This window comes from Takifugu flavidus, chromosome 22, assembly GCF_003711565.1.
Source record: "Takifugu flavidus isolate HTHZ2018 chromosome 22, ASM371156v2, whole genome shotgun sequence".
NCBI lineage: Eukaryota > Metazoa > Chordata > Actinopteri > Tetraodontiformes > Tetraodontidae > Takifugu > Takifugu flavidus.
In genome coordinates, this window is record NC_079541.1 from 8,685,299 (window position 1) to 8,691,385 (window position 6,087).

Consider the following 6,087-nt stretch of genomic DNA (forward strand, 5'->3'; position numbering starts at 1 on the left):
CACACTCTGGGGTTGTACCATCTATCTGGACCCTCCTGTTTCCAATCACTCAAGGCTGACCACATTCTTACTTGACATCCTAATTGCCTCCACATCCCATCCTTTGGCTTAGATACTGATATACAGTATGTGTAACTGAGCCTGGAATGTGATACAAAGCTGGCAGGCAGCTTACCGTTATCACTGCAGTTTCAACATGAACATAGACATCTTGTGCCACGCCCGTAACCGTCTTTGGCAGCTGAGCAAACTTCTTGTCATACTTTGGATTTGGCAGTCCACCATAACGGGTCTATAATATTCACATCTTCTGACAGTCTTGCTTTATTTACGACTCCATTTGCTGATCTCAGTGTGTGTTTGATATCGTGATGTGCGGAACAGCATCTTTTACAATTGTCTTTCCTGCCCCAGTATCCACAAGAAACTATAACAAAACTCCTTCAACTTCCAACTGAATTTCTGGTCTTTACACTAAAAATCTCCTCAAGATTCACTTCTACCTCCTCTTCATCTAGTCATGTGTCCCATGGATGAGACTTATCCTCCCCCTTATTCTCTCTTCTCTGTCTTTCCTCATCTGCCTTCTTTTTCCTGCAATCTCTTGCCCAGTGGCCTGGCTTGCGACAATAATGACAACTATCATCTGTACTCTGTCCACTTTGACCTCTTCCTCTGCAGCGGCCTCTGCCTCTTTGTTCATAGTAACATGGTTCGACTTCTAGAAATATTTCACTACTTTTCTTTCCCTTTTTCTTATTTATGTGCCTTTCGGCGTGTATAGCATGTGTGGCAGGGTGTGGCCTGCCCTCCGCACAGGTGCCATATGGAGGTAATGCCTTAATTGGTGGGCGGGGAGAAAAGGTTTATATAAGGCACTGCCTCCAGCTGGCTTTACTTGTTTTCCCCCTTCAACGAAGGTACGGTGTGGTTGCAGCTTATCTGGGCTGTTCGACCAACTGAACCTGTTTCCCAGAATGAGCATGCTGTCTGGCAGCCAAGGTAAAAGCACGGCATGCTAACGCATATTTCCTCCCGAACCCTCCCGAGTTAAGGAAAAGGAAATTTGAAGACATCAAAGACTTTATGTCTTTAGGACAGGTCTGGAGCTTCACTAACTGCTCTTTCTCTTCTGGTTTCATGGATAGATATAGCTGAGTGTCATCAGCATAACAATAAAAATTGCTTGTGTGTCAAGTGATGTACTCTCCTTTAATGCACTCCCAAACTGTTTCATACTATAAACCTCTGTATAACCACTGTGTAATGATATATTTTAATTGTAGCGACGTGCATTTAGAGCCCTTCTTTACTCATTAGCAGTCTACAATGTGTGATTTGAAACCGTGTGGAACTGTGGAGCTGTTCCATTTTAATCCAGTGAAAAGCAGGGAATAAATACTCTACCAGCACAGTAGTAAAACAAATTTCTTTTCAAACACCGGTTGTGAATGCTGAAGAAATGTGGGTCGAATCCCAACAGCATACGATGCTCTCTGCTTTGAAAATGTGCTGGTGCATTTAAACTTCATCAGAGGCGCCGCCGTCAGGCTCCCAGCCAAGCGCATACGCCGTCACTTGACCTTGAATGGTTGAATAAATATTAGGAAAGAAAATATACTTTCTATCTAAAAAATCTCCAGTCTGTCACAAAAACCGAGTGCTGTTGATGATCTTAAGCCCCATGACTGTCTCTGAATGGTTGAAACTGCTGACACACGGACCTTTCAGCGAGTAGATAAAACTGAATCAACGTGACAGTGATGCTGTTTTATGGTGCCAATAAGATTCTCCCTCTATCCATGCCAGAGGAGCTCAGAAACTCGGTAATAGACTCTGGCGGCACTTGAAAAAACAGGGGACACTTGTTCCGGAAACTGTAAATTCTTTGAGCGGGATTGTGTCTGTGTGCGTTGTGTGTGATTTTGCATCAAAGGATTGCATCCTACATTCTGCCCTAAAAACATAATTTATTTCTTTTAAGATATATTATAAATAAGGGATTGGTATGAAATCTTGCACCAGTGCTTCCATTTCCCAGGGGCCTCGAGTATAACGCTAGTTGTATTAAGACTGCTTCATTGGTGCATGTTAGTGGACCAATGAACTGCTGAGTCGTGTTTACTTCAATTTATCCATCAACGATAGAACAGAAGCAACTCCTTCCTTCTTTGAAAGTCATACATCCTCGCTCCCTTATAGTGGAACAACCTCCCGAGCTCCGTCAGAGCAGAAGCAAACCTCTCTCCTTCAAACCCCTGCTCTCCTCACAGCACTTATCTTTCTCTCTTCCTCTCCTCTCACTTCCTCTCGAGTTCCTGTTTATATCCCCTCTCCAGAGCTCTGCACTGTTTGTTGCGGTAATAGCACATGTACTCAGTAGTTTAGGACTGGAAGGTAGCATTTTTATTTACGTAGGTTGCTATTGCAGCTTGATTGTTTCTCTCACTTGGAGGTTGCTCTGGATAAAGCGGCAGGAAGCTGAACAGAGGCAGACCAGGGTGATAGCTGTCTACAAGCACTTCTTTGCTCTGTTGAGGTAGTGTGAGCCAGCATGTTTTCTAGGGGGTGGGCTGAGGGCAGCTGATGTTCTTCTCAGCAGTCCTGGTCACCTTCTGTGAAGCCCTCCGATCAGCAGCATAGGAGACAGCAAACCAAACAGCAACACAGTACACCAATACTCCACGTGGTTCCTCCACAGTAAATGGAGTCTCTGCTGCACCTTTTTGATGAGTGCTGATGTGTTGACAGTCCAGGTGAGGTCCTCAGTGATACAGGTGCCAGGGAACTTGAAGGATCACACTCTTTCTATATGTGCTGTTGATGGAAAAAAGAGGCATGAGCCTCTCTCTTCCTCCTGAAATCAATGACCATCTTCACGGTGTTCAGTTTCAGGTTGTCCTTGATGCACAACCCTGCCAGCTCCTGTATGCAACCTTGTGATCAGGCACAACACTGTGGTGTCATCAGCAAACTTGATCAGCCAATTGCTTTTGCATGCAGATCGATCATTTGTGGATGTTATTACTCCTGTTTGTACCTCAGATCGTTGGCTTTTTCCCAAAGTAAAAGTGCATCTTGTTAGGTCTCGTTTTTCTCTGGGACCAAAAAACAGGCAAAATGCAGTGGGAAAACGTCCAAAGCAACTTCTTTATTAAAAGATCAATTCGACAGTCCTCCTGTACCACAAGGGAAGCTCTCGTCCAGTTTTCCGGGGCGCACAGAGAGAGTCAGGTCAGGGAGTCAGGTCCTGCGTGTTCCTCACTCCAGCAGGGTGGCGTGGAGACCTCGAATGAGCAGAGAGAAGCGTTGCGAGTTTCAAACAATCAACGAAGCAACAGGAGTCAGATCTACCATGATAAGCAACAATAACTCTCCGACGCTGGCAGACAGGTGCTCCGTCCTTAAATACATGGCTGATGGAGACTGCAGTAGGTGCGCCTGCAGCGCCAGCTGTAACAAATTACAGGCTCCTCCACACCCCCTGCAGGAGAAGGCATGCAACACACAACCTGGAACCCTGGACAACAGCACATTTGGCTGAAATGAAAAGTCTTTACCAATGAATCCTCGCTATTATTTAGAGTCAAAATGCTGCATTCATTCACAGACATCTCTCATATTGATGGGACAGTCCATCTTCCACTCCTCACCGGTTGCAATGGGCCGTGGGCAGTGGCTTAGACACCGAGATCCCAAAGTCAAGCAGCTAAGATGAGTGTACTCTGAGCCCTGTGCTCTGTCTGAGAGATAGATGGCATTAGCTGGCCCCAAGAGCAGGCTGAGGTCATAATTCTTCAAAAGAATTTTCTGTTGAAGTGCTGAATATGTTTTATTGCTCTTTCAGGGAAGCTGACGACATGCCTGACTGCTCCTGTCCTTGTTAAAAACGCTGTTGTCATGCAACCCCAAGTGAGATCAAGACCCCTTAAAAAATAGTTCGACCTCATCAGAGCAACTGCCTGTATGACTCCCATGCGCCACTTAATTTTGAGACTGTGAAAAGCTTGATCCACACATAAACAGCAAGATTACCTTTTACAACGAATCTAGAGATGATAAAAAAGTGCTTTTTGTGTAAATATCTATAAATATTTCTGTATATGTGGGTAGTCTGGTTCTATTTTATTATTTTTAAGTCAAACTCATGCATGTCTGCCCATTACTCACCTTTTATAAGAGGCAGGAAAATATATTTTTAGTCTCTTTGAGCATTAATAAGCAATCATCTGCAGTGGTTGGAAGTTCCTTTGATATTGTTACAGTCTCTGTGAAGAGCAGCCAAATGATCCTGGGTGGGGGTGTGGGGGAATGACCTATTGGTCTGAAGTCTAATTTTCACTTTCCTGCTCAGGTGCTGTGCGGTTCACGTCCGTCCGTCCGTCCGTCCATAGTATGTTTATCTGTGGCCATTTGACACCTAAATGCTTTATTCCTTCGTCCTCCTGAACTGTTGCTTATGTGTGTTTCATGTGCAGTGGCCTTTCCCCGTGTCTAAATACGGATTTGTTTTTAATCTGAGCCTTTTCCTTTCAACATGTGTAATCGATTTATAGGCAGGAGATCAATGGAGCCTTACTCCTCAAAAATGTTTTTCAATGCATAAATATTGATTTTCACCCACTAATTTGGGGTTATTTTAATGTGCCCTTACTTGACTGCTTGTTTGAAGGATTTTTAACCAATCCACGGACGGACGGACGGACGGACAGACAGCGTGTCATAAATTGCACTTTAATATTAATCTCAACTAAATGCATACACATTAAAATAGTTTTTTGAACACATAGAACAATAATTTAGACTTCACACTGTTAAAATCCAACCATTTAATCCTCTAATCTTCAATCCTGATGATCTCAATTACCACTGAAGTACAAAACATGAATTCTTTATTTAATGCTTTGCTGTGACCTATACTGATCCGCGATGCGTTCAGAAACCTCATGGCCATGTTGCATGTGGTTGCCATGGAAATCAGAACCCTCAGAGGTTGCTGAGAAGCCTTTGTTTTATTAAGCGGCTGCAAGGGATTGCAACACACACGTGGGCGTCCTGGAATGAAGAATTTTACTCACCAAGCATCCTGTCACAGTGATTTTTGTTTTTGGGAAAACGGAAGCAAATTGTTGTGTGAGAATTCCCTGTAGTCGGTACTTTTCATGGACACAGACACAGCAGTCATCACATCTCAGTCCTCCAGCATTAAATACATTTGTGGAAAAAGCAGATGGCTGCCGAAGGCTGGTGCCTGCAGTGTTAAGCCTGCACTTTGAAAACCCGGAGCCCTGCGCCGCTAAAGCCAGACTTTTGTCTCTGCCTGTCAATAACGCTTTTGTCTCCCTCGCATAAAAAGAAAAGAAAGCATTTGCCTTTGTTGTGCCGTGCATTTGTTTCATGTTATCTGTTCTGCAGAAAAGACTTTGTCAAGACTGTTCCGTCAAGAAGAATTAGCATTTGTGTTATGAAGATTTTTTTTTTTTTAATCAATGCTCACTTGATGTTACAAAGGCTTTGGGGTATTTACTAAATGAATGCAGAAAGCTTGCTCAGGTGTATTTTCATTCTCTTTAAGTACTCTCACAGAAATTCCAGCTTTAGTATTGGTTGAAATAAAGGAAGTCAGCTTTTCTTTCAAATTGTGATGCTAAATGCAACGAAAGCGCAATTGTTTTTGTTGTATAACATTCATACTACTAGTGCTAATAAGAGTTCAAAAAATAAATTCATGAAAAATGAAACTGAACCAGAGTCCTGAAATATCACTCAGACAGAGGCCGATTTAATCTGCAGCCATTATAGCCTCCACAATCATCTCCACCACCGCCTATATTCGAACCAATCCCATCAGCTTTTATATAAAGTAAAGTGATGCAATACAAAACAGACCAGCCAAAAGGTTTATCTCTTGATGTCTGCCCTACATTTTAGCATTCCAGTTCATTTATTTATTTTATGTCTGATCGTTGCCGATTTCACATGAAATACAGAGCTGTGAAGCAACAGAGATGCACAAACTGCAGCGCAGTGTCACAGCTGCGGGCAATCATGCCTGAGGGTTGCCTCGCCCCGCACACCTGTTGTGCA

The 6,087-nt window shown here is 43.4% G+C and overlaps 1 long non-coding RNA gene across 1 annotated transcript; it reads right to left on the reverse strand.

The window, feature by feature from the left end:
* Positions 1 to 2,383: 2,383 nt before the first annotated feature.
* On the reverse strand, positions 2,384 to 5,584 carry LOC130519500 (uncharacterized). The gene is made up of 2 exons (XR_008948343.1): positions 5,079 to 5,584; positions 2,384 to 3,287 (listed from the first exon to the last, which is right to left on the reverse strand). It is a non-coding gene; the product is annotated as an uncharacterized LOC130519500 (long non-coding RNA).
* Positions 5,585 to 6,087: the final 503 nt, after the last annotated feature.